An 8,260-nucleotide genomic window follows, 5' to 3' on the forward strand; every position below is an offset into this window, starting at 1 on the left:
CCAGTTCTAGTTTCTGCATTACAGGCCAAGCTGATAAAATTACAAAAGCAAATTGTCGTATCCAGTCCAAAGCGTGAATCTGTGTTCTGTCATTTTTTTTAAAAATTAAATTTTCTCACGGATAGAAAATGCTTGTAATCAAAATTATCGTCTCTGTATGTCTGAACAGGTTCAGGATTGTATGATAATCTGTTTGTCTGTGACTGTACGTACTCTCTGTAAATTACCTAAATTATACTGGCTGTGTGAGTCTGACAAATGTTCGCAAAGTGGCGTATGCTGTGATATGTTAAAGGCTGAAACATTTTTCATCTCTGTTACCTCTTGCTGTAAAGTTGACAATTTTCTATGTAATGTATTATTGGACGAACCTATCTCACTGATCGTCTGTTGTAAATTTTGAAATTCGGGTGTTTGATTAAACGAAACAGGTGACGTATCGTCTGATTTGGTACCCTTATTACTTTCGATAACATCAACACGACTGGCCAATTCATCATATTTTTCAGTCAGTGCTTTTACCTGATCATCGTTTTTATTATCATAAGCATTAATTTGTTTTTGTATTTTACGTGTGGTTTCGTTCAATTTTTTAACGTCTGCTTTGATGGTATCGGGATCCTGTATTAGTTCTAATTGTTCAAGTCTGTCGGCCACTGTCTGAAACTCTAATGTGTGTGTGTTTTTGTTTTAAGATCGGAAATTTCATCATGCAATTCGGTGTTCAACTGTTTGATTTCGTCTGATACTGTAGCAATATTGTTGTCCACGTATGTTTTTGCTTTCGTAAACAATTTACGCCTATCTTCCTGTCTCTGTGCAGTAATTGTTTCCATGACTTGTCGCTTTACTTTATTCTGTTCCTGTATAAATTTACGGTAACGCGTTTCACTGTTTAGTAGGTGGTGATTAAAACGTTCGTCAATTTGGCTGTTCTGTTGGTCAAATTTCGCTTCTACTTTCGCATCCAGTGTACGTGAAAGTTCTGCGGACATTGATTTAAACTCGTCGCGTAACTATGTTGCGTTTTCAGAGCATTTTTTTAGCGACTGCACTAATTTCGTCTCTAAGTAGTTTAGTTGTGTCTGCATGTGTATTATTTAATTCTTGTGCCACAGATCTAATCTCTTCACTACTGTTCCTAGCACAAGCCTTAATTTCTTCACGTAATTGTTCTTTAGTATCATGACATTGCACGGCAACGACTGTAATCTGTTCCCTAAGCTGTTTGGAATTGTTGTCTAATTTTTCATTGAGTTGTTTGTAATTTTCATTAAGTTGTTTGAAGTTGTTATCTTGTCTTTCTTTCGACTGTTTGTAATTGTTGTCTATTTTTTATTAAGTTGTTTGAGATTTTCATTATTTTCATTAATTTGTTGTAGCAATAATGCCATAACTTGATCCATGCCAATATTACCTACGCTATTCTCTGTGCTGTTTGATGGCGTACCTGCAATTGTCGCGTTTTGTGTAACCATTTGGCCATTCTCTGATTCTTGAACAGGTTCGCCAATTGGACGTGTATTATTAGTCACTACCTCGGAAGCAAATAAATCTGACGTATTCTGATTACACTGTTCATCTTCGTTAGAAAAATTTATCTGTTCGTTAGGTAAATTTTGCAAAGCAGGTGTGTCAAACTGGACAGCGTTCATTGTAATGGAAAGTGGACACAATTGAATTTGTTTGCTGATCATTAGGATTAAAATCATTACTAGTGGTCGGTACGCACTGATTATCTGAAAATGGAGGATTCTCATTATTACACTGAGTGTCGCAAATATTATCGGTCAAACTATTCGAGTCGGCTATTTCACTCATTGCACATCGCGATGTACTATTGACAGTTTTTCGCGGCATTTTTCACAAATCAAAATTAAGCACAAAAGTGAAACAAAGACAAAGCAAAAATGGAACAAATACAATTACAACAAAGAGCAATAAATTGCCGATGATCTGTGAAAGAAAGAGTGACAAATTAGTAAATGCGTTGCGCCAGATGAAAACTACATTTAAGTAAATAAGAGCAGATATATAACTACTACTCAGAAATTCACAAAGAAAATCCGATCCTGGCCGGTTTTCGCCAAGTGTAACCTCCCCACGTAAAATAATTCACCGCAACCTCTCAACAGAAAATGTTAACATAAATAATATTCACGTTAAGTGTAACTTCCCCACACGAAATAATTTCAAATTTATTTGGTTAATGATTCTAATTTTTTGTGTAACCTCTGAACATAATTGGTTCCCATTTAATGTACCCACAAAATTCTTTTCTCATTTAATGTAAGCTCGAAACAGAAAAAATTCCTAAACCTCGTAATAAAAAATAAATTCAGTAACCTGGTAAAATTTGGACGACAGCAGTGCTGCGTCATGGCCCTGTAAGATCATTCTAAATAAAAAGCAAAAATTCTCACCTCGATAAAGTCGGCAACTATCTGCTCTTACAATAGCTTTTCCCAGCACAGCTCTGTGCAATGCTGGCCTACACATTTATTATTTAGATAAGTTCGTACCGACTAAGGTCCAAAGCGAGGGGAAAGATCCACCGTGGTATAACAATCATGTACGAAAGGTACTACGGAAACAAAGAAAGCTTCATCATAGGTTTAAGAGTAGTCGAATCATAGCTGATAAGGAAAAGCTGAACGAAGCGAAAAAGAGCGTAAAGAGAGCAATGAGAGAAGCATTAACGAATTCGAACATAAAACATTGGCAAACAATCTAAACAAGAACCCTAAAAAGTTTTGGTCATATGTAAAATCGGTAAGCGGATCTAAATCCCCTATTCAGTCACTCGTTGACCACGATGGCACCGAAACAGAGGACGACCGAAGAAAGGCAGAAATACTGAATTCAGTGTTCCGAAACTGTTTCACTGCGGAAAATCGTAACACGGTCCCTGACTTCAGCCGTCGCACGGACGCCAAAATGGAAAATATTGAAATAAACGATATCGGAATTGAAAAACAACTGCTATCACTTAGTAGCGGAAAAGCATCCGGACCAGACGAGATACCCTTAAGATTCTACAGTGATTATGCTAAAGAACTTGCCCCCTTTCTATCAGCAATTTATCGTAGATCGCTGGAAGAATGTAAAGTACCTAGCGACTGGAAGAAAGCGCAGGTCGTTCCCATTTTCAAGAAGGGTCATAAATCAGATGCGAATAATTATAGGCCTATTTCGCTTACGTCAATCTGTTGTAGAATAATGGAACATGTTTTGTGTTCTCGTATTATGACGTTCTTAGATAATACAAATCTCCTTCATCATAACCAACATGGATTCCGCAAACAGAGATCATGTGAAACTCAGCTCGCCCTATTTGCCCAAGAAATTCACAGTGCCGTAGACACTGGCGAGCAGATTGATGCCGTATTCCTGGACTTCAGGAAGGCATTTGATACGGTTCCGCACTTACGTTTAATGAAAAAAATACGAGCTTACGGAATATCGGACCAGGTTTGTGATTGGATTCAGGATTTCCTAGAAGAAAGAACTCAACATGTCATTCTTAACGGTTCAAAATCTGCAGATGTAGAGGTAATTTCGGGAGTACCGCAAGGAAGCGTGATAGGACCTTTATTGTTTACAATATACATAAATGACTTAGTTGACAACATCGGTAGCTCCGTGAGGCTATTTGCAGATGACACGGTTGTCTACAAGAAAGTAGCAACATCAGAAGACTCGTACGTACTCCAGGAAGACCTGCAGAGGATTAATGCATGGTGCGACAGCTGGCAGCTTTCCCTAAACGTAGATAAATGTAATATAATGCGCATACATAGGGGCAGAAATCCATTCCAGTACGATTATGCCATAGGTGGTAAATCATTGGAAGCGGTAACGACCGTAAAATACTTAGGAGTTACTATCCGGAGCGATCTGAAGTGGAATGATCACATAAAACAAATAGTGGGAAAAGCAGGCGCCAGGTTGAGATTCATAGGAAGAATTCTAAGAAAATGTGACTCATCGACGAAAGAAGTAGCTTACAAAACGCTTGTTCGTCCGATTCTTGAGTATTGCTCATCAGTATGGGACCCTTACCAGGTTGGATTAATAGAAGAGATAGACATGATCCAGCGAAAAGCAGCGCGATTCGTCATGGGGACATTTAGTCAGCGCGAGAGCGTTACGGAGATGCTGAACAAGCTCCAGTGGCGGACACTTCAAGAAAGGCGTTACGCAATACGGAGAGGTTTATTATCGAAATTACGAGAGAGCACATTCCGGGAAGAGATGGGCAACATATTACTACCGCCCACATATATCTCGCGTAATGATCACAACGAAAAGATCCGAGAAATTAGAGCAAATACGGAGACTTACAAGCAGTCGTTCTTCTCACGCACAATTCGTGAATGGAACAGGGAAGGGGGGATCAGATAGTGGTACAATAAGTACCCTCCGCCACACACCGTAAGGTGGCTCGCGGAGTATAGATGTAGATGTCGATGTAGATGTAGAAGCAAATGATTTTTCTTTTGCAACAATTGGAATGATCATGCATTAAAAAATATTAAATTCTTTAAATTGAAATGAATGCTTGTTAGAAATTAGACAAAGATTATTATTAGGACATTTTTAAAAGATTTACATGTGAGTTTACATAATGTTACTAGATATGCGAGAGGCTGTTTTTTTTTAGCTTATACAATAATACTCAGGCTCCGGCATCGCTGCACCGCGACCGCCCCAGCCAACATGATACACAAGACTCGACTGACAAGCGCAGACAGGCGACAGCTCGCTAGCAACAACTTATTGCTACTGCTACACAGTTCGTACTGCAGTCAACACTGCTCTTTGGTCTCAGATTCTCTTATAGCTTACATATCGCAGGCATCACATACCTCTTACATTGTTCTTAGACTTACTTTGTCCTTACGTAGTGAACAGATCGAAATGTTTTTCACAGTCGTTAAAACAAAATTTAAAAGGAAAGGTAACATAAAATTAACGTCCTTTTGACAAGTTGAGCTTTATATCTCCAACTTTTTTTAGAAACTTCCGCAAATGATGAAAGCAGTTGAAGAATGGAAACTTCCTATGATAAATGAGTCTTCTAGCATAGACTCTTTGTATGTTTTTAGGTTGTTAGCCTAAAAATGCAATTTGCGGTGTGGGGAACTTTATGTGTGTATTAGAGGTAAAACTCTCACTTTTTGAAATTAGTTAAAATAAGGTTTCTTCAGAATTTTTGGAATTCCATGATTATTTCTCCTTGTTTTTAGTTCTATGTGACAGTCTATACGTATGATACATATTTTGTTCCTAGTTTCGAAATTCTTTGTATTTTCCATTTTTTCCTCCTTAAATGGTCCTGGAAACCTATGCGTTTTGTTTCATCGAGTTTAACGCTTCTTTCTGTTACACTGGTTTCCACATGATATGTATAATTCTATGACCGATGACCATTACTTCCTACTACACGGTCGAAAATAGGCTTCATTCGGTGAATTCGATGGGTCGTTTCCCCAGGAGACAGTGTTTCACTCCCACCAGGCTTGGTTTGCAGCTCGTGGAATTCTCTCACATGCAACACAAAGATACATTTTGGTGGGACTTCATTGTCCATCCATCTTGTCCTTTTTATGTTTTTTGATATTCGAATAGTAGTTTTGGATTCCTCTTCTTAGGTTTTTCACTATTTGTCATGTCTGTTTTGAGCAAGTTATGTTGTTGGTGTGTGCTTTCGCAGTGAAGAAGTGTAGAAGAGGTTTTGTTGTTGGGTCCAATCCACAGATTTTTCCAGCGTGGTGCCTTCATCGGTCATACGTTCGCCGTCGCATTTGTTTTCTCCGTATTCAGAATATCTATTTTCACTGTTTTCAAGTGTTCTTTGCTCTCACTAACGCTTGTTGCCATCCTCTACCACTTTCACAGGCGGATTGTGGTGTCCTTGTGGTGACATCGATATCAACTTCATCCATTGATTTAGTTTTACTGCCAGCTTTATCGCTCTCCATTCCGTTCCCTTGCTCTTCGGCTATAGTTTATGTTACTTCTCCATTCACATGTCTCCCACATCCTGCCCTCGATGCAGCCACAGAGGTGTCGATATGTCCAGACAGAACGATTGCGTATGTCGGTACTCCTGGTTGGTTGTTTCCGACTCGCAACTGAACAGGGCGTCTACACTCACAAATTCCCCTCAGGTGTTCAGTTGAACTGCAGATCCATGTTGAGGTTGAATTTCGTGCTCAGCATACACCTTATGACCGCATATAGTCAGGTAAGAGGGTATGTGTTTTTGAAATTCTATTTTGGCTATTCGGTTGTCCATGAACTTGCCATGCCAAAGGTTTCAGACCACACTTCTTTTCTGACAAGGTAAACTGTTCCATACAAGCTAAGCTCTTCGCTGAATTTTTCGAATGGCTCTCCGAGTGGTCAATTACTGAGCCCGACAGATCGCAAGCGTGTGTTATTAACACTAAAGAAGAACCACCATTTCGCTTAAATATTTGGCCACCATCAGTGTTTCTGACTAGGCACTCATAAAAGCTGTTATTTTGCATTTAGCATATAGAGAATTAAAGGCGTAAATTTGAATACCTATCACTTCCTCACCAACTTGACATCATTAATCAGTCACTTCCGAATAGCGAGGGGAGTAGGCGTTTCGGTGTTCCTTCAAAACTAAATTTCAAGCTTTCCTTACTCTAGAAAGACATTTATTAATGCCGGCCGGGGTGGCTGAGAGGTTCTAGGCGCTACAATCTGGAACCGCACGACCGCTACGGTCGCAGGTTCGAATCCTGCCTCGGGCATGGATGTGTGTGATGTCCTTAGGTTTAAGTAGTTCTAAGTTTTTGGGGACGGATGACCTTAGAAGTTAAGTCCCATAGTGCTCAGAGCCATTTGAACATTTTTTAATCTTTTCCTTGAACACCAGCAACACTCGGCAGTAAACAAGCTCTTCACTGCACACAACTGCAGCGTAGTTCCGGAAGCCACGAAGTGAAACACGGACTGGACAGTTTTAATTTAGCATCAGGCGAATAAAATCGAGATGCACGATGCAGTTTATCGACAATCCAATTTACTATGTCTGAAGATCACGTACTTCATCATTTGCGATCATCAGTCGTCTTTTCTGTTACTCTCTCGAACACATTTGTAGGATTTAAAAATGTTTGGCAGCGGTGGGATTCGAACCCACGCCCTTTCGGACTGGTGCCTAAAACCAGCGCCTTAGACCGCTCGGCCACGCTACCTTCACGTGTTTTGCGACTTTACTGAATGAAGTGGTACTAACGGGACGCTTTTAGTGTAGCAAATGTCCGTAGACAGGTAGCGAGCAAGGATAGAGCGAGACGGGGTGGGGTGCATTGCCGCGTAAAACTCGGCAGAGGTCGACACAGTTGCGAGAGGCGGTTAGTCTTTATCAGACGGTCAGTCGCTTGTCAGCGCCATGGAAGCTTATGTAGTGAATCATCGCTATGGCGTTGTGTTCAAGCGTCTCTTATTGAGTCTAACAGATTATATGCATTTAGCTTACAAATGAATAAACTTCTCTTACCTACAACTCACACATTACGCTTTAAACAGATATTCCGCATAGGAGCATTCCTTGTAGTTACCGCAAATGTTTGATTTCTAGTTCTTAAACGCAAATTCACACTTGTTGCAGCACAAACGCAGAAAAAAACCCCATGAAATAAATTTCTGTCAAATTTAGTTCATCTGAGACGACTGAACACAATGACACCGAACATTTGCGGATTGTATTGCAGTTCATAATAGTCCTCTCGTTAGTGTATTCTGAAAATACCTTATACTACAAACAGTATCTATATTTAAGTTTGTCAGGACAACACAAATCGCACTCAGTACGGTTTATTGGCCGGTTTCGCTCTCTAATTTTACAAGAGCATCATCAGAATCTCTGGAATTTGCGGTTTAAAGTACAATAGTTGGCGGATTTCATTGCCAGCTTAATTTGCGAAGAGCGAAACTGGTCAATAAAACATAGGCCTACAAAACACACTTGGGCCTGTCTTGCAAAACTTGATTTCAACAATCACTGTTGCCCCTGTCGTAAAATGAGTATTCTGCTGGTGGAAGTGCGCCGTTCCCATTGTTCCGTAACTTCTGCACGGGCGGTCATTCAGTCGAGCACGCCGCACGGTATTCATTTCTCGCAAATCACACATAACTTTTTGCCAATGTTAAAATTTTCGAAGAGGTAGAAATGAAGTTATTAACAACTTTAGAAGACCTGGCAAGGTATTATGATGCG

The 8,260-nt window shown here is 39.9% G+C and overlaps 1 non-coding gene across 1 annotated transcript; it reads right to left on the reverse strand.

Annotated features, from left to right (window-relative positions):
• Positions 1-7,155: 7,155 nt before the first annotated feature.
• Trnal-uag (transfer RNA leucine (anticodon UAG)) lies at positions 7,156-7,235 on the reverse strand. Its single transcript has one exon. It is a non-coding gene; the product is annotated as a tRNA-Leu (tRNA).
• Between the last annotated feature and the right edge of the window lie 1,025 nt (positions 7,236-8,260).

The sequence above is a fragment of the Schistocerca cancellata genome, chromosome 6 (genome assembly GCF_023864275.1).
Source record: "Schistocerca cancellata isolate TAMUIC-IGC-003103 chromosome 6, iqSchCanc2.1, whole genome shotgun sequence".
Classification (NCBI taxonomy): domain Eukaryota; kingdom Metazoa; phylum Arthropoda; class Insecta; order Orthoptera; family Acrididae; genus Schistocerca; species Schistocerca cancellata.